At 36.8% G+C, this 27732-nt stretch overlaps 2 long non-coding RNA genes across 2 annotated transcripts in view; one reads left to right on the top strand and one right to left on the bottom strand.

Annotated features, from left to right (window-relative positions):
- Window positions 1-10537, top strand: part of LOC309627625 — a 308607-nt gene extending 298070 nt beyond the window's left edge. Inside the window, exon 2 of the long non-coding RNA XR_014243867.1 lies at window positions 5158-10537. This is a non-coding gene — a long non-coding RNA (uncharacterized lncRNA). The remainder of the gene's footprint in view (window positions 1-5157) is intronic.
- LOC309627634 overlaps window positions 1-27732 on the bottom strand; it is a 1075643-nt gene that overhangs the window by 987353 nt on the left and 60558 nt on the right. The window lies entirely within an intron of this gene.

Below are 27732 nucleotides of genomic sequence, written 5' to 3'. Positions count from 1 at the left end.
GTTAAGTACTAGACAACGAAGCCCTGTGCCCCCAGAGACTGCTGAAATTATTCAAACTAGCCAATCCTAAACCTGCTTACACTGCCTCACCTTCCCATGGAAACCGCAGTAAAGGCTTTTCCCCATGACTGCCCCCACGCCTTCTGCCTCCTGACCAACTGTGGTGCTTCCCCGTGTGGCCCCCCTGCAGGGTGTACTGTGCCTCCTGTTTCTAGGGATCTGTGACAGTTCTTGCTTCATAAAACACTCATTTCCAAGTTTGCGAGTCTTACCATACTTGATTAAAATAAATCCCAAGTACCATCAAAACTATGATGTACTACTTGAATGACAGAAAAATAAAGTAACGTGTGGTAGTGGAAAACATGTGTCTCTGTACTTGGTTAACTCTAGTCCACTGAACACCATAATTGTAAAGTTTTGGAGGTTTGGTAACGTGTGCTTTTATAACATTGTGAACCCAGTAGTTCAAATCAATATTGGATTATTACTTTAAAAATGTAATTGCATTAATAATACATAGTTTAAATATGAGGCCTAGAGGAGAAAATAGCACAAAGTACTTTTCTAATTGAAAAAAAATTTGCTCTCCCATTGTCTCCTGAATCAAATAAAGCTTCCTTATTTTACACTTAATTTTAAACACCCAAAATGTGTTGGGGAAAGTTCTAATGCTGGATGTTCAAAGATGATCCAGTACTTCAGGTGCCCTGCCCACAATAATGCTTCTCAATCTATCCAAATTTATTTCAACTACTCATCACACAGGCTCTTCATTCCACACTGGTTAGTCTCCCAGTATCAATTTCAGTCATTCCTGCTCCAGCACTTGTGCTCACGCTGTCACCACTCCTAGATGGTTCCCTTCTTGTCCTCTTCCCTAGTCCAAATTCAGCATATCCCGTGTCAGCTTCCCAGTGAAGGCTGTCTTGATTTGTTCAGTCACACTGTCATTTACTCTTCCAATTTTCTATAGCCCTATAATCGTTTTCACATAATTTTTGTGAAATGTAGCCTTTAAGGCAAGCACTTTTTTTTTATTTAAAAATTTCTGAAATTGAAGTACTTCTCTATGTATATATGTGTTTTTGGTATTTTTCCCCAGTGATTCTCTATCCCCAACCAAATATATTTAAATGAATAACACGTATAATCCATGGGTTCTAGAAATTGAGAAAACAGGAAATACTGACTTCTCAGTGGTTCTCAGGTGGTCCTCCACAGCACCTCCTGGAGCCACCAGGAGCAGGGCTGAAGCAGTGGGAAATTGAGGTAAACCAGTGGAGCCCTGCTCTGTGCTCTGGTCTCTCCTACAACCTTAAACGAGCACCTCAACTTATTCTTTTTTTTTTTTTTTTTTTGGTAATGTTTGCTTTATTATTTTATTTATGCATCTGAACAAAAAGTTTTGTGAACCTGAAAATATTTATGTAAATGCTTAGTATTTTTAGCTTTGTCTCTCTCATGAGAGTCCAGGCTTCTGCACCCAAAGGGCCTGGCACAGTTACGGCTAGATAATTGGGTCAGCTTGTTCCTGACTGGTTCGTGTGCAACATGCAGACTGCACCCACAGTGATCATTTCTCTTAATCTTTTCAAACAACTCTATGCCAGTCTCCTAAATGTTAGTTCCTTTCTGTGTTCTCTCATTTTCGTAAAAAATGGTGTCTTGGGCCTCCCAGAATGAACATGAATTATAGCTCCATTATGTCTTTATAGATAGAAAGCTTAGCTTTCTTGCCAAAGCACACAAATGGATTTTAAGGAGATCTGTAAATGGCTATAATTTAAGATCAGGGGGTATTATCCTTGAGATAAGATTAGAATTTGGCAGGAAAAAACCACAACTTTTATTTAGAAACTTGGCATCTTGAACATAGAATTTTAGTGAGGCAGAATTTCAAGTTAGACACTTGCTTGGGATGCAAGAAGTAAAGGTTGGAATACTAGGAGTAGATGGAATTTTAAAAGACTAGGTAGTGAGTGAATTTACACCTTCAACTGTTGTCTACTTTTCCCCCTTTATTTTGTTGTACTGAAATTTATTTATTTATTTGTTTGTTTATTTCAGGCAGAGAGAGAGAAAGCGTACACAGGCACTTTATTGTAAGACACTAGCTTACACATTCATGAGGGCTGGCAAGTCTGAAATCTGTAGGGCAAGCTGACAGCCTAGAAATTCATGTAAGAGTTAATGTCACAGTCCTGAGTCCAAATTCTGAAAAATGGTCAGGCAGGTGAGAAACTCAGGCAGGGTTTCTACATTGGAGTCTTGAGTCTGAATTCCTTCTTCTTTGGAATCTAGACTAATTGACCAAACTACTGTTCACCATAGCCTAGTCAAGTTGACATACAAATTTAACCTTCACAGTGTCTTGTTACCTGTTAGGCTCTGTTTTCTGAAATCTTTTCCTCAGTCTGCTCTACTCAGTTCCACCTGACTCTACAAAGTAAAATGCAACTTAATTTTAGCCTTTTAAGGGTCTCCAATTTGCTACAGACCTGAAATCCCTGAACTAATCTGGATTTCAGACAGCTTCTGGATGATACAGCTACACAGACCAAATCCCCAGTAGCACTGTGTGTCAGAGGCTTTCCTGGCTGGTAGGTTTGGTGGAAGAGAAAATGGAGAGAGAAATGGATTATGTGAGGCAGGCTGACCCCCAAATTTTAATACAGACTTGTCACTGAATCAGTATTATTATGGATGGTATATCATTTATGTCGTTATTGCTATAAGTAAATTTTCATGAAGCCTTTGAAGCAGTCCATTGGCGAGGTACATACGTCAAGAATGTGGGTAAGGGTGGATCTGAACTGCTCTTTCATCCTTTGTTTGGAATCTCAGTGGTCATCTCCATGGATTTGTTTAGAGCAGAACTGAGCTCTCAAAATGACATAATTCAAGCTCCCAAAATGACATCTGTCCAAATGAACACAAGTGGCTGCATAAAATGAGCACTAAAAAATGAGGTTAACCATTGTAGTAATGCTTTATGAGCTCTTGCATGCTGCTTAAGTTTTTCTTCCAGTGTCATGGTAACAATAAAACTTACTTGTAAAGTTCATGTCTGTTTAAAAAGCAGCACGTATGCATTTCCACATTTGATTCTCCTTCCAGATAACACTACAGACAAAATGCTGCTGTTCTACAGATATGTAACTGGAGACTCAGAATTCAGATTTCACTTGCTGAAGGACAAATAGTAAATACTGGCGTCAGAACTAGATCACAGCTTTTTCCACTACATCATCTAGTCTGTTAAACATTCATAATTCCTGTCCTGGGAAATAAAAATGATTATGCTTCTAAAGTAAGTTATGGACAAGCAGCACTGAGCTGCTTGTTTTAGAGGTAGGGGTTCTGACAAATTAAAACAAACAAACAAACAAACAGAAAAACCTGTGGCATTACTTTGAAAGTCTCTTATTGTGAATTGCCAGAGAAAAAATAAAATTTCCATGAATCTCACTGATTTAAAACGTAACATTAAAAAAATGGAAGAAAGAAATGATGTTTTTCAGTTATGGTAATAAAGGAAGCAATTTTCTTTTGTGCCTGGTAATTACATTGAAAACATAACTGCAAGTCAAATTTAGCTGGATCTTTGACGAAGTAGGGCACGTAAGAGACTCATTTATGGATTCTGAGGATCAGCTTGATCTTTCCTCCTTTCACAGATATCAAAAGAGTTCTTGTTACTTGAGAAGGAAAAGCTGGATTCAACAATGGCTGAGATGAAAGACACCAGGAGCAGAGTAGCTGCCTTTTCAATATTTCCTAATTGGGTATCCTGTCTCCAACTAGATACTCTTTTAATTGATTCTTCAAAATCTTAATTCCAATAATTAAGCCAGTCAGACACTAGAAAGATGTTAACAGAGTCCAGAGCAATACAACTCAAAGCCATTGCAAATGACAAAAGTGGAAAAGTGATAAAGGAATTGGAAGAGAAAAAATTTTTTTTCTTAGCCCTCCAAAGTTAATCTGCAATGCCTCAAATTTATCTTTCACAGGACAAATAATATGTATTTGAAATCTCAGAACTTGTTTCTCTTTATCTGTATAAATCCATCCTGTGTTTTACATACAAAATCTAATTATTACATCTTGGTTTTCCATTCTATCATCATTAGCACCCTGATGTAGAGCACTGCACCACTCAGGGAATCTGCTGATTGCTGAATTCAGCAGTAAACTCCCACTTCTGGATAGTCTATAAAATGTAAGGCCAGACACTATCAAACTCTTAGAGGAAAACATACGCAGAATACTCTATGACATAAATCACAGCAAGATCCTTTTTGACCCACCTCCTAGAGAAATGGAAATAAAAACACAAATAAACAAATGGGACCTAATGAAACTTAAAAGCTTTTGCACAACAAAGGAAACCATAAACAAGATGAGAAGACAACCCTCAGAATGGGAGAAAATATTTGCAAATGAAGCAACTGACAAGGATTAATCTCCAAAATTTACAAGCAGCTCATGCAGCTCAATCTCAAAAAAACAAACAACCCAATCCGAAAATGGGCAGAAGACCTAAATAGACATTTCTCCAAAGAAGATATACAGATTGCCAACAAACACATGAAAGAATGCTCAACATCACTAATCATTAGAGAAATGCAAATCAAAGCTACAATGAGATATCATCTCACACCAGTCAGAATGGCCATCATCAAAAAATCTACAAACAATAAATGCTGGAGAGGCTGTGGAGAAAAGGGAAACCTCTTGCACTGTTGATGGGAATGTAAATTGATACAGCCGCTCTGGAGAACAGTATGGAGGTTCCTTAAAAAACTAAAAATAGCACTACCATATGACCCAGCAATCCCACTACTGGGCATATACGCTGAGAAAACCATAATTCAAAAAGAGTCATGTACCAAAATGTTCATTGCAGCTCTATTTACAATAGCCAGGACATGGAAGCAACCTACGTGTCCATCAACAGATGAATGGATAAAGAAGATGTGGCACATATATACAATGGAATATTACTCAGCCATAAAAAGAAACAAAATGGAGTTATTTGTAGTGAGGTGGATGGACCTAGAGTCTGTCATACAGAGTGAAGTAAGTCAGAAAAAGAAAAACAAATACAGTATGCTAACACATATATATGGAATCTAAAAAAAAAAAAAAAAGGTCATGAAGAACCTAGGGGCAAGATGGGAATAAAGACACAGACCTACTAGAGAATGGACTTGAGGACACGGGGAGGGGGAAGGGTAAGCTGGGACAAAGTGAGAGAGTGGCATGGACATATATACACTACCAAACGTAAAATAGATAGCTAGTGGGAAGCAGCCGCATAACACAGGGAGATCAGCTAGGTGCTTTGTGACCACCTAGAGGGGTGGGATAGGGAGGGTGGGAGGGAGGGAGACGCAAGAGGGAAGACACATGGGGACATACGCATGTGTATAACTGATTCACTTTGCTATAAAGCAGAAACTAACACACCATTGTAAAGCAATTATATTCCAATAAAGATGTTTAAAAAAAACAAACAAAAAAAACAACAAAAAAAACCCATTAAAATAAATAAATAAATAAAAGGTTCATTTAATTCAGTTTAAGATGGTGGTTCACTATTTTTTATATTATAAAAAAAAAATTCGAAATTTTTCCAAAAAATGTCTCTTGAGAAATTACCTAGTGAAATTAATCTATGTAGGAATATAACATGGATAATTCGAACAAAAATCCCTAAAATTCTCCCTAAAGTATATTAAGGGGCTTGAATTATGTGAAAAATGTTCTTAACTTTCTTGAAAACAATCAAACCCATGAAGCATAATAAAATAAGTTCTGGAGTGTTGTTTTTTTTTTTTTAACCACAACCATGACAAAAGTAGGTGATAAAGCCCCAAATGCATTTAATGTGCATAACATGATCAATTAAATGTCCCCTGTTTCTAAAAGAAGATCATGTGTTCTATAAAAAGTAACTTAAAACAGATCTTAGAGCAGTACAGAAACTTAAAATTTGGCCCATTATTTAATTATGTTTTAAACTGCAGTTGTTACTTATGCTGTTGACAGGCAAATTCTCAATAGTTCACCTTTTTCCACATATATTAAATACCAACCATATAAAGGTGAGAGTCAGGAAGGAAATTAGCATTCATGTTGCCTTGTTTTATTTACTTCAGAGCTTTAGTCACTGCCTGAAATGACCTTGAGTTGTTCGTGGTTGATTTTCCCTTACTAGAATTAAGTTCCATGAAGGCAGAGCTCTTCTCTGTCATGTGCTCTTTCAGGTCCTGAAGCACCAAAGCAGCGTGCTTGGCACATAGTAGGTGTTCAGGTTTTTTTCAATAAATTCCAGGCACAAGACTAGACACATTGTGAATATTACATCATATATTCTCAGAGTGATCTTGAAATGCAATTATTATTATCCCTCTTTTACAGTAAGAAATCAAGGTTTAAACGAATTAAGGAACTTGTCAAAAATCAAGCGATTAAAGAGAGGGGATTTGAACTTAGGGCGGATGCACGTTCTGTTTGTGGGCCGTGTTATAAGGCGTGTTTCCCAAAGCGGACCATGACTGGAAGCAAGATGATTACGGGAACTTTAAAAAGTGACATTAAGTAACATAGCATTAGCTCGTACGAAAGTTACTCCTTTAAAAACTTCCTTCTGATTAACTTTATTACATCAAAGATAAAGTCTCAGATTAGTGTCAGTGTGTATTTAATGCTTCTCTGATAATTGCTACTCTCTCTCTCCTTATTTCAGTTAAGGATAGGTAAGAAAATAAAGCCAAAGTTTTGTTTCCAGTGTATCATTTTTATCTATATAATTATCATATAGATGATTATATTTATAAACTATATAAATATGATCTATTTATAAAGAACTATGTGACTATTGCAAAAGGGAAACCAGAATCACTTGCCTTATTCTGGTTTCCCATTTGCAATAGTTATATAGTTCCATCATAAATAAATTTTAGGTAAAAGTCTTGAATTTGTTTAAAGAAAATATTAATTAGCTAACAGTACAGATGACATATTTGGCAAAAACTGTGGAGGTGCTACACAACGTCTAGTTTCGAAAATCCTACTGTGAAGCAATTTATAGGCCCTGGAATAGAAGCAAGCAATAGAAGGCACTGCTGTGATAGGGAAACGCAGACATGTAACATAATTATCCCCAAACTACTGTAAAAGTGGCGTACTTGAGGTACAAAAGTTAAAGACTACTAACTCTCAGCCTGACTGGGGAAAAATGCCGCTGTGATACAAATGCTGAGACTACAGTTAAGTTATAGTTCCTGGCTAATTGTGCCTAAAATATAGTGGGGGAGATATTCAATAATCAGAATACAAGTTAGGAAACAAAAAATGCCCAAAGGAAAAAAAAATACATGTGATGTGAGAACTCATAGTTCTACAAAGTATTAACTACACCCGTTATCATTAAATTTGTTAACTGTGAGGCACCCTTTTCTATAATTGCAAGAAAAGCCTCGAGGGGTTTGGCAAAGAAGACCTGCTAAATTGCCAGCCATTTAAAAACAATCAAATTCATAACCCCAGTAAAGCTTACACATCTTTAATATGGCACAAAGTTAGCGCTTCACTAAGGTCGGGTACTGCCTGAGAAACTGTCATCACTTAGTATACTTTAGGGTAAACTCTTAACAATGAAGGGACTGGTTTTCCTCTTAAATTCTTTATGCTGACATCTGTTTATAGGGAGTATCAGAATAAATTCACATGGTCCAAAAGCTTGGGCTTTCTGTGAGGCCACTTCAGTAAACTGGAATATAGTGCTTATCTCATTAAGTTATTTTGAATAAGTGAAATAAAGGCAAGAGAATGTGAGATATCTGGCACATAGTAAGCCCTCAGTTACCATTAGCAACTATTAGCCTGCGTTTTGAAGCACAATGTTCTCTTCTCTGGGCTTTTCCAGACACCTCCAGTAGCATGATCCTTTTAACCTTTCTTGGACTGGTACCTACTCTAGTGCTTCAGGCCAGCTCGCCCTAGGCACGCACCTCACTCTGTGACTCAAGTCCATTTCCCTCTGCTAGTATCACCAAATAGAAAGGCTGTCTTAACACTCAAACGGGGACTTTCTGATTTCTCCAAACTGTGAGCTGTGACTTTTCATCATATCCTTTGTAGTCTGGAACATCCCTCTTTTTTGTCATTTTCTTCTTCAGCTAGATCTACTGGCTAAGGGTAACATTTAATACAATGCTTCTCAATCTTTTTATAGCCACTAAGTGTAGCTCTCTGGAAACTTTTGCCTCTGACAAACATTATGTCAGACATTTTCCCAAACAGAATATAAAGAAAATGCTGAACTCAGCCTGTTCTATTTTTGCATACCTTTTCCTTTATAGCCAAGTGCTAGGATAAAGAGGATGCATAATTTCAGTGAGATTTTAAAAAAAGGTATCCCCTTAGACTCATTCACCTGTGTTTAAAACAAAATGTTTTAATTCTTTGGAACGTCTATTTGGAAGAAGGATCATTCCCGAATTTTATATTTTCACCCATGTATACTGATTGTGAAGTAAGCCCCTAATGCTCTGTTCTGTACCCTCCCAGGATGACCACAGCTGACTGATTCAACAGTCAATTGGATCCCTGAGAGCCAACTGGAGCTAAGACACCACAGAACTCTTAACTTCTGACATCCCTGGAGTTACCCTGGTTTTTACTCTTCCTAAGGCTTGATTGTTCAAATCTCCTTGCTTTCTCAACATATCTGAATATCCTCATTGTAAATTTCCTCTTTCAACTTAAGCAAGCAGAAATGGATATCTGTTGCATATAACCTAAAGAATCCTAGTTTATGATTTAAATTTAAAAAGTTAAAGATATTAAGCTTGTCAGTATACAGGATGAGAAAGATAGTACATTTTTCTTTCACTATAAAACCCATGCTACTTGTTTCAACAGGCAGAGTTAACTACCTATAAAAATACCAGTAAAGAGAAACACTCTGATTCAGTGAATTTCTCAAAGTAACAGGGTATTTTTTTAAATGCACATAGCATTTCAGATTTCTTCATTTTACTCTCATCAAAATTATCTTATTAAAATGACCTAAATCTTTTTAATTAAAACGATAGTTTTTTGTGATATTCAAGCAGTTAGTAGTATACGTTAACCATAAAATTTAAAGTAGTGATATGATGTACTTCTGCAAATAGGTATCATTTCTTATAGCAACAGATTTTAAGCAATTTGATGTACTAAGAAGTCACAGTAACTATCTTACTTCTTTTTATAACGTATATGTTATGAAATTTGGCCCCACTATACTTTCTCAGTTTCTTCTTTGACTACTACACATATCCTTCCAACATACAGTTTCTTATCTCTGCATCTTTAATGTTGTTGAGGCTATCTAAAATTCTATCTCCATGAAAGAAATTAAAGATGATACAAACAGATGGAGAGATATACCATGTTCTTGGATTAGAAGAATCAACATTGTGAAAATGACTCTACTACCCAAAGCAATCTACAGATTCAATGCAATCCCTATCAAACTACCAATGGCATTTTTCACAGAACTAGAACAAAAAAGTTCACAATTTGTATGGAAACACAAAAGACCCCGAATAGCCAAAGCAATCTTGAGAACGAAAAATGGAGCTGGAGGAATCAGGCTCCCTGACTTCAGACTATATTACAAAGCTACAGTAATCAAGACAGTTTGGTACTGGCACAAAAACAGAAACATAGATCAATGGAACAGGATAGAAAGCCCAGAGATAAACCCATGCACATATGGTCACCTTATCTTTGATAAAGGAGGCAAGCATATACAGTGGAGAAAAGACAGCCTCTTCAATAAGTGGTGCTGGGAAAACTAGACAGGTACATGTAAAAGTATGAAATTAGAACACTCCCTAACACCAAACACAAAAATAAACTCAGAATGGATTAAAGACCTAAATGTAAGGCCAGACACTATAAAACTCTTAGAAGAAAACATAGGCAGAACACTCTATGACATATATCACAGCAAGATCCTTTTTGACCCACCTCCTAGAGAAATGGAAATAAAAACACAAATAAACAAATGGGACCTAATGAAACTTAAAAGCTTTTGCACAGCAAAGGAAACCATAAACAAGATGAAAAGACAATCCTCAGAATGGGAGAAAATATTTGCAAATGAAGCAACTGACAAGGATTAATCTCCAAAATTTACAAGCAGCTCATGCACCTCTATGTCAAAAAAACAAACAACACAATCCAAAAATGGGCAGAAGACTGAAATAGACATTTCTCCAAAGAAGATATACAGATTGCCAACAAACACATGAAAGAATGAACATCACTAATCATTAGAGAAATGCAAATCAAAACTACAATGAGGTATCACTTCACACCAGTCAGAATGGCTATCATCAAAAAATCTACAAACAATAAATGCTGGAGAGGGTGTGGAGAAAAGGGAACCCTCTTGCACTGTTGGTGGGAATGTAAATTGATACAGACACTATGGAGAACAGTATGGAGGTTCCTTAAAAAACTAAAAATAGAACTACCATATGACCCAGCAATCCCACTACTGGGCATATACCCTGAGAAAACCATAATTCAAAAAGAGTCATGTACCAAAATGTTCATTGCAGCTCTATTTACAATAGCCAGGACGTGGAAGCAACCTAAGTGTCCATCGACAGATGAATGGATAAAGAAGATGTGGCACATATATACAACGGAATATTACTCAGCCATAAAAAGAAAAGAAATTGAGTTATTTGTAGTGAGGTGGATGGACCTAGAGACTGTCATACAGAGTGAAGTAAGTCAGAAAGAGAAAAACAAATACCGTATGCTAACACATATATATGGAATCTAAAAAAAATGGTTCTGAAGAACCTAGGGGCAGGACAGGAATAAAGATGCAGACGTAGGGAATGGACTTGAGGACACAGGGAGGGGGAAGGGTAAGCTACGATGAAGTGAGAGTGTGACATGGACTTATATATACACTACCAAATGTAAAATAGATAGCAGGAAGCAGCCGCATAGCACAGGGAGATCAGCTCGGTGCTCTGTGACCACCTAGAGGGGTGGGATAGGGAGGGTGGGAGGGAGATGCAAGAGGGAGGAGATACGGGGATATATGTATATGTATAGCTGATTCACTTTGTTATAAAGCAGAAACTAACACACTATTGTAAAGCAATTATACTCCAATAAAGATGTTAAAAAAATAAAATAAAATAAAATAAAATAAAAAAAATAAAATTCTATCTCCACATCTCTCCCAAGCTAATTTGCAAGGAAAACTCATACTCATCCTACAAGGCCCTACTTAAATATCAGTACCTCTGGGAAGTACTCTTCATGTACCTTCTGTCTACATCTCTTTAAGCAGAATCAATCTTTACTTCTAATTTATTTTTCACCATATCATTTTGTAAATACCTCTAGTACTTCCATGATCTTCTCTATTAGTAATTTCATGTCTGTCACCTGACATTATCCATGAATCCCTTTATGGCAAGGACTATGCCCTGTTCATATTCATGTCTTTCTAGCAAGTCCTCATCTGAACCTTTCAGTTCAGAAAAATGTGAGGAAAATTTGAGGTGGTCTGAGTAATGATTTTGAGAATTATTAGAATGTTCTTAAACACAGGATTGGGACTTTTTATGGTTTGGATATATTTTTTCAATTTACGAATTTATTAAAGTTTGCTAAGAGTTTTTCAAAATGGTTTTACCAATTTCTATTCCTAGCAACAGCATATGAGACTTCCAGTTGTTCCATACCTTACCAGTACTTAGTGTATTCACATTATAGTTATATATTTATACAAACACAGACACACACACACACACTGCTTGATTTGGTTTGACATTGAGCATTTTTGTTTCTAATGTTTTAAGTGAAATTAGCTTGTATTAATTATTTCTGTTCTTAATTTGATCATTTCCTTCATTCTATTTTTTTTGTGTACACTCCTGCTTTTTCCTAGTGTCTTATATTGGATACTTAGGTTCATACAGGTTTAATACTTTATACATGTATATATATATATGTATGTATGCATATATATAAATATTTATATATTAGATATAACTAGATATATCTAATATAAGCATAGTAATATCTTATTAATATTATTGTAATATTAATAGTACTAACATTATTTTATTAATAATGGTATTATCAATATTGTATCACATTATACATTAAAATATCTACTTTTAACTGTATAAAATACACCTAATATATTGATATGTAATATAATTAATATATTAATATTGGCTATATTAATACTGGGCAAAATACATCTTAAGGAAGTTTTTTCTGAATAAAGAAGTTTAAGATCTAATGCTATCTAATATATATACATTAGATTATATATAATAAGTATATAATATATAACATAAAATGTATAATATATATTAGGCATATCTATATTATATATAGATCTAATATATAGATATATATCACTAGATCTTATAGTTCTTTATTCAAAAAAAATTCTAACTTAAGATATATTTTGTCCAATACTACATAGCCACATAAGCTCCCTTTTCATTGGTAATGGCCTGATACCACTATTTTCTCTTTACTTTAGACTTTGTGTCATTATGTTTTAGGTATCTCTTTTTAAACAGAATGTAGTAAGATTCCTAAAATCCAATCTCATAGACCTTGATGGTCTTTGTCTTTAACCAAAAAGTTCATTCTATTTAAGGTACTGAAAACACTGACATATTAGGATTTTTTTCTAGATCTTATTTTGTAATTTCAGTGTATGATACTTTTTGCTCTTTTCTTTCCATCCCATTACTACATTCTATTAGACTGAGCAAGTTTACTGATTTTCCTTTTCCCCTTTACTGCTTTTAAATTTATACATTCTTTTTTCTATATTGCTGGATTTTAGGGAGGATTGTCATTACCATAAATTATAATATCCAAAGGTATGTAAATTAGTTCAGGCCCCATCCCAAAACACAGCCATACTCTGGGTACCCTATCTAGTAGGAATGACAGGTCAACAGGAACCTCTGAGCAGAGGTAATTTAGAGTAGAGCTGCTGGTATTACTGGGTTCAAGATTTTACTTTTGTTTCTGATTTTTGGCAAAGTTTTGATTCTAATTTGTGCACAACCAATAATATTCCCCTTGGGGGGCAACAAAGACTTAAGATCCTGTTTTATGGTCTGAACATGTGATGAGCTCAGTCAGTGAGAGATATCAAAGAGTGGGTTTTTTCTCATCTTTTTTGTTTGTCTTTTTGTTCAGGGATATGTCTCAATTCTATTGGAAAGAAGAACAATTTGCAATATTAACAACTGTGATATAGTGTTTCTGTGCTTACCTTTGACCTGTTACTAAAGGTTTAGAACTACAGATATAAGCTCTTTTATATCTATAATTGAGAACAGTCTTTATCTCTCAATGTAAGCATGAAATATTTTCCTACCTGAAGACATTAACAAATAAATTAATTTTTGTAAATAAAAGATCTTTTAAAATAAAAATCAATTCTGATTGGTTTATAGAAAATTTAAGTGTTTACATAAATATAATAATCCTAGAATTCCCACATATAAAGGAACTGACTTCTAATACTTTAGTTGTGCTAATCTATTAAGAAAAAAAGATCCTTCCTTACCAACTTTTTTCTTTTAAAAATGTTTACGTAATCAAGGTAAATTTTTGGATAAATCAGATTGCTTTGTTAATTTTGGTTTAAGAATGTTTCCATTAGTCTCCCCTATTTTATGAATGTGGAATTCAATGCATAGATGTAATTTTTAAATAAGACTTAGGTGTGTTTTCTCATGAAGAGACCAGTTAATCTGAACTTCCTAAAGTTTTCACAGCAGTTTACTGATCAGATAGGGTAACAATATTTGCACATAGTGTTCAAGATGATGGAAGATATAAAATTGTATTTAACTAATACCTAGAAATAAATTTAACCAAGGAGATGGAAGATCTATTCACTGAAAACTACATAACATCAAGGAAAAAACTGACGTAAACACAAACAAACGGAAAGATATTCCATGCACATGAAATGGAAGAATTAATAGTGTTAATATATCCATACTATCCAAAGCAAGTCCTACAGATTCATGCAATCCCTATCAAAATACCAATGTCATTCTTCACAGAACTAGAACAAACAATTATAAAATTTGTATGGAAACATAAAAAAGATCTGGAATAGCCAAAACAATCTTGAGAAACAATAAAGTTGGAGGCATCATGCTCCCTGATTTCAAACTCTATTACAAAGCTGTAGTAATTAAAACAATATGGAATTGGCATGAAAACAGATACACAGTTCAATGGAAAAGAATAAAGAGCCCAGAAATAAGCCCATGCATATATGGTCAGTTAATTTATGACAAAGGAGCCAAGAATATACAATGGGGAAAGGACAATCTTTTTAATAAATGCCGTTGGGAAAACTGGACAGCCACATGCAAAAGAATGAAACTCGACAATTATCTTACACCATACACAAAAACAAACACAAAATAGCTTAAATACTTCAACATCAAGACCTGACCTCAAAACTCCCAGAAGAAAACATAGGAGGTAAGCTCCTTGACATAGGTCTTGGTGATGATTTTTTTGGATTTGACACCAAAAGCAAAGGTAACAAAAGCAAAAATAAACAAGTGGGACTACATCAAACTAAAAAGCTCTGCAAAGCAAAAGAAACCATTACAAAATGAAAAGGCAACCTACCCAATGGGAGAAAATATTCACAAACCATATGTTTGATAAGGGGGTAACATCCTATATATATATATATATATATATATATATATATATATATATATATATATATATATATATATATAGAACTCATACCACCCTATAGAAAAAACAAACAAACAATCCAATTTAAAAAATGGGCAGAAGATCTAAATATGTATTTTCCATACAGATGGCCAACAGGTACGTGAAACGGTGCTCAACATCACTCGTCATCAATGCAAATCAAATGCAAAATGCAAATCAAAACCTCAATGAGATATCACCTCACACCTGTCAGAATGGCTATTTTCAAAAGGACAAGAAATAAGAAGTGTTGTCAAGGATGTAGAGAAAAGAGAACCCTTCTGCACTATTTGTGGGAATGTAAATTGGTGCAGCCACTATGGAAAACAGTATGGAGGTTCCTCAAAAAATTAAAAATAGAACTACCAGGGACTTCCCTGGTGGTCCAGTGGCTAAGACTCCACGCTCCCAATGCAGGGGGTCCGGGTTTGATCCCTGGTCAGAGAACTAGATCCCACATGCATGCCGCAACTAAATATTCTGCACACCGCAACTAAAAGATCCTGCACACCGCAACTAAAGAACCTTCATGCGGCAATGAAGATCTCACATGCTGCAACTAAGATGCAGCATAGCCTAAATAAATAAATAAATATTTTTAAAACCCCCAAAAAACAGAACTACCGTATGATCCAGCAATTCCACTCTGGGTATTTATCTGAAGGAAACAAAAACACGAATTCAAAAAGATACCTGCATCCTGATGTTCATTATAGCATTATTTATAACAGCGAAGACATGGAAGCAACCTAAGTGTCCATAGATGGATGAATGTATAGAGAAGATGTGGTATATATATACAATGGAATATTATTCAACCATAAAAAAGAATGAAATCTTGCCATTTTGGGTAACATGGATGGAGCTTGAGGGCATTGTGCTAAGTGAAATAAGTTAGGCAGAGAAAGGCAAATAAATACCATGTGACCTCTCTTCTATGTAGAATCTAGAAAATATAATAATAAAAATTTAAAAATAAAAACCGGAGGACCTTCAAGATGGCGGAAGAGTAAGACGCGGAGATCACCTTCCTCCCCACAGATACATCAGAAATACATCTATCTGTGAAACAACTCCTACAGAACACCTACTGAACGCTGGCAGAAGACCTCAGACCTCCCAAAAGGCAAGAAACTCCCCACATACCTGGGTAGGGCGAAAGAAAAAAGAAAAAACAGAGACAAAAGAATAGGGACGGGACCTGTACCAGTGGGAGGGAGCTGTGAAGGAGGAAAGGTTTCCACACACTAGGAAGCCCCTTTGCGGGAGGAGACGGCGGGTGGCGGAGGGGGGAAGTTTCGGAGCCACGGAGGAGAGCGCAGCCACAGGGGTGCGGAGGGCAAAGCGGAGAGACTCCCGCACAGAGGATCGGTGCCGACCAGGACTCACCAGCCCGACAGGCTTGTCTGTACACCTGCCGGGGCGGGCAGGGGCTGGGAGCTGAGGCTCAGGCTTCGGTCGGATCCCAGGGAGAGGACTGGGGTTGGCTGCGTGAACACAGCCTGAAGGGGCTAGTGCACCACAGTTATATGGGAGTGAGTCTGGGAAAAAGTCTGGAGCTGCCGAAGAGACAAGAGACTTTTTCTTGCCTCTTTGTTTCCTGGTGTGCGAGGAGAGGGGATTAAGAGCGCCACTTAAAGGAACTCCAGAGACGGGCGCAAGCCGCGGCTATCAGCACGGACCCCAGAGACGGGCATGGGATGCTAAGGCTGCTGCTGCAGCCACCAAGAAGCCTGTGTGCAAACACAGGTCACTATCCACACCTCTCCTCCCGGGAGCCGGTGCAGCCCGCCACTGCCAGGCTCCCGTGATCCGGGGACAACTTCCCCGGGAGAAGGCACGGCGCGCCTCAGGCGGGTGCAACGTCACACCGGCCTCTGCCGCCGCGGACTCGCCCCGCATCCGTACCCCTCCCTCCCCCCGGCCTGAGTGAGCCAGAGTCCCCGAATCAGCTTTAACCCCATCCTGTCTGAGTGAAGAACAGACGCCCTCAGGCGACCTACACGCAGAGGCGAGTCCAAATCCAAAGCTGAACCCCGGGAGCTGTGTCAACAAAGAAAAGAAAGCGAAATCTCTCCCAGCAGTCTAAGGAGCAGCAAATTAAATCTCCACAATCAACTTGATGTACCCTGCATCTGTGGAATACCCGAATAGAAAACGAATCATCCCAAATTGAGGAGGTGGACTTCGGGAGCAACGATATATATATATTTTTTCCCCTTTTTCTCTTTTTGTGAGTGTGTACGTGTATGCTTCTGTGTGTGATTTTGTTTGTATAGCTTTGCTTTTACCATTTGTCCTAGGGTTCTGTTTTTATTTTATTAAAAAAAAATTTTTTTCTAATAATTATTTTTTATTTTAATAACCTCATTTTACTTTATTTTATTTTATCTTCTTTCTTTCTTTCTTTCTTTTTTTTTCCTCCCTTTTATTCTGAGCCGTGTGGAGGACAGGCTCTTGGTGCTCCAGCCAGGTGTCAGGGCTGTGCCACTGAGGTGGGAGAGCCAAGTTCAGGACACTGGTCCACAAGAGACCTCCCAGCTCCACGTAATCTCAAACGGTGAAAATCTCCCAGAGATCTCCATCACAACAGCAAGACCCAGCTCCACTCAACGACCAGCAAGCTACAGTGCAGGACACCCTATGCCAAACAACAAGCAAGACAGGAACACAACCCCATCCATTAGCACACAGGCTGCCTAAAATCATAATAAGGCCACAGACACCCCAAAACACACCACCAGACGTGGACCTGCCCACCAGAAAGACAGGATCCAGCCTCATCCTCAAGAACACAGGCACTAGTCCCCTCCACCAGGAAGCCTACACAACCCACTGAACCAACCTTAGCCACTGGGGACAGACACCAAAAACAATGGAAACTATGACCCTGCAGCCTGCGAAAAGGAGACCCCAAACACAGTAAGTTAAGCAAAATGAGAAGACAGAGAAACACACAGCAGATGAAGGAGCAAGGTAAAAACCCACCAGACCTAACAAATGAAGAGGAAATAGGCAGTCTACCTGAAAAAGAATTCAGAATAATGATAGTAAAGATGTTCCAAAATCTTGGAAATAGAAAGGAGAAAATACAAGAAACGTTTAACAAGGACCTAGAAAAACTAAAGAGCAAACAAAGAGAGATGAACAACACAATAAATGAAATTAAAAATTCTCTAGAAGGGATCAATAGCAGAATAACTGAGGCAGAAGAACAGATAAGTGACCTGGAAAATAAAATAGTGGAAATAACTGCTGCAGAGCAGATTAAAGAAAAAAGAATGAAAAGAATTGAGGACAGTCTCAGAGACCTCTGGGACAACATTAAACACAACAACATTAGAATTATAGGGGTCCCAGAAGAAGAAGAGAAAAAGAAAGGGACTGAGAAAATATGTGAAGAGATTATAGTGGAAAACTTCCCTAATATGGGAAAGGAAATAGTTAATCAAGTCCAGGAAGCACAGAGGGTCCCATACAGAATAAATCCAAGGAGAAACACGCCAAGACACATATTAATCAAACTATCAAAAATTAAATACAAAGAACAAATATTAAAAGCAGCAAGGGAAAAACAAGTAACACATACGGGAATCCCCATAAGGTTATCAGCTGATCTTTCAGCAGAAACTCTGCAAGCCAGAAGGGAGTGGCAGGACATATTTAAAGTGATGAAAGAGAAAAACTGACAACCAAGATTACTCTAACCAGCAAGGATCTCATTCACATTTGACAGAGAAATTAAAAGCTTTACACACAAGCAAAAGCTAAGAGAATTCAGCACCACCAAACCAGATTTACAACAAATGCTAAAGGAACTTCTCTAGACAGGAAACACAAGAGAAGGAAAAGACCTACAATAATAAAGCCAAAACAATTAAGAAAATGGTAATAGGAACATACATATCAATAATTACCTTAAATGTAAATGCTCCAACCAAAAGACATAGACTGGCTGAATGGATACAAAACAAGACCTGTATATATGCTGTCTACAAGAGACCCACTTCAGACCTAGGGACACATATAGACTGAAAGTGAAGAGATGGAAAAAGATTTTCCATGCAAATGGAAATCAAAAGAAAGCTGGAGTAGCAATTCTCATATCAGATAAAATAGACTTTAAAACAAAGATTATTATAAGAGACAAAGAAGGACACTACATAATGATCAAGGGATCAATCCAAGAAGAAGATATAACAATTGTAAATATTTATGCACCCAACATAGGAGCACCTCAATACATAAGGCAAATACTAACAGCCTTAAAAGGGGAAATCAACAGCAACACAATCATAGCAGGGGATTTTAACACCCCACTTTCACCAATGGACAGGTCATCCAAAATGAAAATAAATAAGGAAACACAAGCTTTAAATGATACCTTAAACAAGATGGACTTAATTGATATTTATAGGACATTCCATCCAAAAACAACAGAATACACATTCTTCTCAAGTGCTCATGGAACATTCTCCAGGATAGATCATATCTTGGGTCACAAATCAAGCCTTGGTAAATTTAAGTAAATTGAAATTGTATCAAGTATCTTTTCCGACCACAATGCTATGAGACTAGATATCAATTACAGGAAAAAATCTGTAAGAAATACAAACACATGGAGGCTAAACAACACACTACTTAATAACCAAGAGATCACTGAAGAAATCAAAGAGGAAATCAAAACATACCTAGAAACAAATGATAATGAAAACACAATGACCCAAAACCTATGGGATGCAGCAAAAGCAGTTCTAAGAGGGAAGTGTATAGCTATACAAGCCTACCTTAAGAAACAAGAAACATCTCAAATAAACAAGCTAACCTTACACCTAAAGCAATTAGAGAAAGAAGAACAAAAAAGCCCCAAAGTTAGCAGAAGGAAAGACATCATAAAGATCAGATCAGAAATAAATGAAAAAGAAATGAAGGAAACGATAGCAAAGATCAAGAAAACTAAAAGCTGGTTCTTTGAGAAGATAAACAAAATTGAGAAACCATTAGCCAGACTTATCAGGAAAAAAAGGGAGAAGACTCAAATCAATAGAATTAGAAATGAAAAAGGAGAAGTAACAACGGACACTGCAGAAATACAAAGGATCATGAGAGATTACTACAAGCAACTATATGCTGATAAAATGGACAACCTGGAAGAAATGGACAAATTCTTAGAAATGCACAACCTTCCGAGACTGAACCAGGAAGAAATAGAAAATATGAACAGACCAATCACAAGCACTGAAATTGAAACTGTGATTAAAAATCTTCCAACAAACAAAAGTCCAGGATCAGATGGCTTCACAGGCGAATTCTATCAAACATCTAGAGAAGAGCTAACACCTATCCTTCTCAAACTCTTCCAAAGTACAGCAGAGGGAGGAACACTCCCAAACTCATTCTACGAGGCCACCATCACTCTGATACCAATACCAGACAAAGATGTCACAAAGAAAGAAAACTGCAGGCCAATATCACTGATGAACATAGATGCAGAAATCCTCAACAAAATACTAGCAAACAGAATCCAACAGCACATGAAAAGGATCATACATTATGATCAAGTGGAGTTTATCCCATGAATGCAAGGATTCTTTAATACACGCAAATCAATCAACGTGATACACCATATTAACAAATTGAAGGAGAAAAACCATTTGATCATCTCAATAGATGCAGAGAAAGCTTTCGACAAAATTCAACACCCATTTATGATAAAAACCCTCCAGAAAGTAGGCATAGAGGGAACTTTTCTCAACATAATAAAGGCCATATATGACAAACCCACAGCCAACATCGTTCTCAATGGTGAAAAACTGAAAGCATTTCCACTAAGACTAGGAACAAGACAAGGTTGCCCACTCTCACCACTATTATTCAACATAGTTTTGGAAGTTTTAGCCACAGCAATCAGAGAAGAAAAAGAAATAAAAGGAAACCAAATCAGAAAAGAAGAAGTAAAGCTGTCACTGTTTGCAGATGACATGATACTATACATAGAGAATCCTAAAGATGCTACCAGAAAACTACTAGAGCTAATCAATGAATTTGGTAAAGTAGCAGGATACAAAATTAATGCACAGAAATCTCTTGCATTTCTATACACTAACGTTGAAAAATCTGAAAGAGAAAATAGGGAAACACTCCCATTTACCACTGCAACAAAAAGAATAAAATATCTAGGAATAAACCTACCTAAGGAGACAAAAACCGTGTATGCAGAAAATTATAAGACACTGATGAAAGAAATTAAAGATGATACAAATAGATGGAGAGATATACCATGTTCTTGGACTGGAAGAATCAACATTGTGAAAATGACTCTACTACCCAAAGCAATCTATAGATTAAATGTAATCCCTATCGAACTACCACTGGCATCTTTCACAGAACCAGAACAAAAAATTTCACAATTTGTATGGAAACACAAAATACCGCAAATAGCCAAAGTAATCTTGAGACAGAAAAACGGACCTGGAGGAATCAGGCTCCCTGACTTCAGACTATACTACAAAGCTACAGTAATCAAGACAGTATGGTACTGGCACAAAAACAAAAATATAGATCAATGGAACAGGATAGAAAGCCCAGAGATAAACCCACGCACATATGGTCATCTTATCTTTGATAAAGGAGGCAAGAATATACAGCGGAGAAAAGACAGCCTCTTCAATAAGTGGTGCTGGGAAAACTGGACAGCTACATGTAAAAGAATGAAGTTAGAACACTCCCTAACTCATTGTTGTTAATGTATTCTAAAGACTAAATATTACTGACTTATTTAAGACTGGTCCTGTGAATCAGTGAATAATATAAGGCAGGATATATGATAAACTGCTGAAGTGTGAAATGTGGAACACGAGCTCTCAGGTTCCACAGACATTCAGAAGTAGCTTGGCAAGTTGGAAGGCAAGATCGATTCAGGGTAAAATACAGGTGCCGCCACTTACAAGCTGAGTGTTTCAGTTAGTTCATCTTTAGACAGGGCTAACAGGGTTTACTTTCGCTGTGTGGTTGTATGTTCTGAGATAACATCTGAGAAACATGTGGGAGGTGGCCGTGGAACCAATGCAAAAAAAAAAAATTGTGTCCTACTAAGCTGACATATAATTCTGACAGACTTCTTTTGTCAACAGTAATTGTACTCAGTGGCATGTCTGCTTAGACGTAAGTTCCAAGTTTTTAAGTTAACTTTAGAACCCTGTGGGGTGGGGGGGGAGGGAGGTCCAGGAGGGAGGGGATATAGGTATGCATAGAACTGATTCACTTCACTGTACAGCAGAAACTCACACACCATTGTAAAGCAGTTATATGCCAACAGAAAAAACAAACAAAACCCTGTACTAATATTACATTGGATTAATTTATAAATGATCTTTGAATACTTGGGTAATTTCTCTATAAAATAGAGTACCTGAAATATTGGTCACCAGTATTTGCTTATTATGTACATATTTACATTTTTTTATTATTTACATATTATTTCATATTTACATATGAAATACTTTTTCTTTACTGAACATGCTTATTTTTGTCACTTTATGAAGGTGTAAAAATGGTGCTTGTAGCACCAATGGTAGTTGTTTTATGTGTGCTCATGAAATTTGTTGGTATGCTAACAAGACTGTGTATGAAACAGTTATTACTTATCTTTCAATTTTCTATGTGAAAATTAAATTGAATATTTTGGTTAAAAATGAGGGTTGAAGCTATCCTGGGAACAATGATTAAAAGATTAAATGTGTAGACAAAGTAATGGGATGTATTTTTATTTATCAATGGGAAAAGAAAGTAGTTTCTTCTTAAAGCAAATATTCTGTATAGCTAGTTAAAGAAGACAGTAAAAAAAAAAAAAACTTGTATGGACAGAGAAAATTTAGAAGGTTTCAAGAAAATTAACTTTGTCTTAGTTTATAATAACTGCAAATAATGAGTCTGAAGAGAAGCAATGAAAGCCATTAAAATGTCAGCAAAGTAGGCTCAGCTTTTATGAGTTTATAAAAAGAAAAACCTCATGAATTCTTTACTGCTAAAATATTACATTAACACAGTACTAGAATGTCGTTTTCTCTCTATTAAAATGACAAATTGGTGTAGGAGTATTCAGTCTGCTCTTAAGAAGAGGTAGTTGTTTGTTACCGCCTGTATAATCTGCTCAGATAGATGAGATTCTTTTTCTTACTAGGTTAGGCAGAATATAGATAGGTCTTGTTTCTTATTCATTCAGCCACTCTATGTCTTTTGATTGGAGAATTTAGTCCATTTACAATTAAAATAATTATTGATATACCTATCATTGATATACCTAATGTACTAACTGCCATTTTGTTAATTTTTTTTTTTCTGGCTGTTTTGTTGTTCCTCTCTGTTTCCTTCTTCTCTCTTGCTTTCTTCCCTTGTTGTTTGATGACTTTCTGTAGTGTTATGCTTAGATTCCTTTCTCATTACCTTTTGTGTATCTATTATAGGTTTTTGCTTTATGGTTACTATGAGGTTCACATATCACACTCTCTATATATAACAGTTTATTTTAAATTGATAGCAAATTTGAACACATTCTACAAGTCTGCATTTTTCCACTCCCCCCCAACATTGTATATTTTTAAAATTTTGTATATCCCTAAGTAACTAATTACTGCAGTTATAGTTATTTTTACTACTTTTCTCTTTTAACCTTCATACTAGGTTCATAAGTGATTAATCTACTTCTTGTACTATATATTACCTTTACCAATGAGATTTTTACTTTCCTGTTTTCTAGTTACTAATTAGTGCCCTTTCTTTTCACCTTAAAGAAGACCCTTTAACAATTCTTGTACAGCCAGTTTAGTGTTGATGAACTTCCTTAGCTTTTGCTGGTCTAGAAAACTTTTGATCTCTTCTTCAAATCTGAATGATAATCTTGCTGGTAAAGTATTCTTGGTTGGAAGTTTTTTCCTTTAAGCATTTTGTATATACCATGCCACTCCCTTCTAATGCGCAAGGTTTCAGCCGAGAAATCTACTGTTAGTCTTATGGGGGTTCCCTTATACATAACAAGTTGTTTTTCTCTTGCTGCTTTTAAGGTTTTCTTTAGCTTTTGGCATTTTAATTTTAATGTGTCTTGGTGTGGGTCTTTTTGGAGTCCTCTTGTTTGGAACTCTCTGGGCTGCTTGGATCTGGATAAGGAGGATTTCAGCCATTATTTCTTCAAATAAGTTTTCTGCTCCTCTACCTGCCTCCTGTCCTTCTAGGACCCCTATAATATGAATATTATTTTGCTTGGCGTTGTCCCACAGGCCCCTTAAGCCATCTTTATTTATTTATTTATTTATTATTTTTTTTGCTGCTCTGTTTGGGTAAGTTCCACTGCCCTGTCTCCCAGATCACTAATTTTTTTCTTCTGCTTCATCTAAGTCCACTGTTGAACCCCTCTAATAGTATTTTTTCAGTTCAGTTCTTGTATTCTTCAGTTCTGTGACTTCCATTTGGTACTTATACTGATATTTTCTATCTCTTTGTTGAAGCTCTCTCTGTTCATCCATTCTCCTCCTGGGTTCAGTGAGCATCTTTATGACCATTACTTTGAATTCTTTATTATGTAAATTAATTATCTTCCCATTTCATCAAGTTTCTTTTTTTTTTTCCTGGAGATTTATCTTGCTCTTTTGTTTGGAACATATTCTTCTATTTCCTCATTTTGCTTGACTCTTCCTGTTTGTTTCTATGTGTTAGGTAAAACAGCTATCTCTCCCAGTCTTGAAGAGGTGGCCCCATGTAGGCAATGAGCTTTATTGTTAAATCCTGCCCTAGTTCTTGGCTGTTTCTTGAAGTGTCTCTCTGTTTCAGAACTATGGGCTCAGAAATGCAATCCACCCAGCCACCAGAGCCTGGTACTCAAGGGGCATCCTCTGTGTGGGCTGCGTGTGCCCACTGGCTTTGGGGGTCTGTAGGGGAGGCAGGATATTCCCCCACCACGTCCAATGAAGTGACAGGAACATACACGGTGGGGTGGGGCACTCGCCCAGCACCTCCAGCAGGGTTGTGGCAGCAACACAAGGGGATGGGGCACTCACCTTCTGCCTCTGGCAGGATGCTACGGCAGCATCATGGGGGTGTGGGTACAAGCAAGTTAAAGTGAGAGTACAAAAATGGCACCCACTAGCACTTCCGTCCCTGGAGAGACTCCCAACAAGCTTTTGTCCCTCTAGCAGATGTTTTAAGCTTAGCAAATGAATCTCCTTCACAGATGGCCTAGGCTCTTTTAAAATTGCTGTTTGTGGACTGAGTCCCAGGGTAAGTGAATCTGCACATCAGCCCTTTAAGAGCAGAATCACCATTCCCTACAGCCCTATGTTTCCTCAGGATGTAAGCCCTGTTGGTTTTCAAAGCCAGATGTTTTTGAGGGTTTGGCAGTGAAAACATAAGGTGGTTTTCTTATGCTTTCTTTCTATTCTATTGGTGAAACAAGGTCAACAGATGAGAGAAAAGTGGATAGGATTTTGGATGTTTGAAGAGAAAGATCTTTTAGGCAATATTTTAGGGAATGTGAGGGAAGACTGACAAAGGAAATGTTACTTGACTGCTAAGCTTAACTGAGTGTTCCTTTGAGATTTGCTGTCATAAATTTATTGTTGTCTTGTAGCTATAAATTGTGCATCGTGAATGTAGTTATGATTGTGTATTTTTTTTCAGCCTCACTGAGCTAGTCTGTTGTAGGTTTGCAATATGTAAAGTGGCAGGTTTAAAAAAGGTTAAATTTGTGCCAGGAAACTAGGACTTAGGGACAGAGGAGTAAGATTGTCAAGGCTAAGAAAGAGAGATGAAGTATAATACTGGATCATCATTAGGGCAGGTGAATAGGAAGTGAGCTATCTTTTGTGGTACTTGAACTTTATGTCAGAAACTTTACAAATCTGGGCAAAAGCTTTTTGACAGTAAGGATCAAAACCAAATGCTCAGGCCAGGAAACCTAGGACAGTCTTACCAGCAAGGAGCAGGAAGGTAGAATAGGTAGGACAAAAGGAGGTCAGTGATGAAAGAGAGAATAAAGCAGCAAAATTTGTCAGCCTTGAAGAGGCAGTGAACTTTAGTCAGCCAAAAATCAGCTAGGTTTGGGTTGGGGACAACAGAGGAATAAAATAATTCATCATTATATTATAATGATATTATAAAGACATTATATATTCATCATCATATCTTTCAGTGGGGTGCCCCAGGGCATCTCTGAGAAACTCAAGTGGTCCATCCTAGCCCTAAAAAAGGCTAAGCCATCAAAAACTCAATCCCAGTGAAGAATAAACTTGAACTCAGTTTTCTAATCCAAGCTCACAGGACAGCCTTAAGCTTTCATGGTAGATCAAGGACCTTGCCACGAGCTTAATGGGGGCTAAATTTCCAAAATATCTGGGGTGGTAACAGTGTGCCCCCAAAGCTGGGACAAGGGTTCCCACAGCTGTGTATTTGACTGAGTTGCTGACAAGGCTGTTCTCTTCTGTCATAAGTTATAAGTACCCAAAAAGCAATTCTTTTTCCTATCATTTGCCCTTGAGGATCCATTATTATACTTTATCTTTTTCATACACACTGTTAACTGGCAGAGTGAATGATTTTGTAAAATATAATTTTCCTTTCCTTGGTAATGGGTAATTCTTTTCATGCTGTCCAAGCATAATAAGTATCATTTATTAAGTGTTTACATATGCCTGACTACACTAAATTCCTTACATAGTCTCATTTATTCATCTCAATATGCCTCTGAAGTAGGTATTATCATGATTCTATATTTTTACATATGAGGTAACTGAAGCCCAGAAAGTATAACTGACCTGCCCAAAGTCACATGACCCATAAGGGTAGAAGCCAGTACTTAAACCTAGAACTTCTTCCAAAATCCTTGCTCTGAAACTGATTCATATGCATAGGCAAGAATATGCAGTAGAAAGCAAAAGGGGACTGATATAATCCATGTGAGATGGGAGAATATTCTAGCTTCCACCTTCTCACTCACATGTTCATCCAAGTCCATTACACTTAAATAAAAAAATCCCCCATTACAGATTTGTGGGAGTCTTCCAGGGATTCTTTTACCTACCAGCAAACTTTTCAGCAATGGTGGGGATTATTTTTAAAAAATAAAAAGGAGGAGAAAAGTGAGAAGTGAAAATGATAGAGAATATTTTCCCCTCCATGTCCAGGCAAATGCATTTCTCTTATTAACTATCTTGACTCCTGGTGAAAGATACAGACACTCAGCAAGTGAAACTATTGCTCTTCCCAAGTACCTGTTCTCCCTGTATGAGAACTAGAAATAATCAGGGGAGAATATCCTATTCAATCTTCTGCATCACATGCTTACTCGATTGGCACTGTTCCAGAGCAAATAAATTACTTTACTACAGAAGGAGCAGCTTTACTGGAGTTTCGACTAAACAATAATAATAACATAATAGCAAAAAATAACCATATTAACCACTGTGGATTTGTTTGCTTACTGGACTGTTCAGGAATGTGAGGTCCACAGCTCTGATGTGTCTGTTGTCCAATGCCTGGTCTTCTATCATACATATAAATCAAAAACTCTTCCTTGAAAACTCTTGAGAAATTTACATACAGTAAATTCACAGAACCCTCAGTTTTTTGGGTTTTTTTTTTAGAACCTGAACAATCATACTTTATTCCTTCCTACTTGACTTTCAACATTAACATTTTATTATGCAGGGACATCAAATGTCATTTATAATTTGCATATAGTTGAAGAAATTAACAAGTTATATTTTTTATTTACTTGTACCTGGCTCAACATACCAACCTTGAAACATCTCAGAATAATCCTTATTAATTAGAACCCTCAGTTTTTATTATGCATTTGGTCAGGGACTAATTGCCATATGATAATCACTCTTTGAACAGCTGCTTTTTTAAAATGTGTTT

This window comes from Balaenoptera borealis (genome assembly GCF_965194805.1).
Source record: "Balaenoptera borealis genome assembly, chromosome: 4".
NCBI lineage: Eukaryota > Metazoa > Chordata > Mammalia > Artiodactyla > Balaenopteridae > Balaenoptera > Balaenoptera borealis.
Note: the sequence above shows the minus strand (reverse complement) of the source record. Positions and strands in the feature narration are given on the sequence as shown.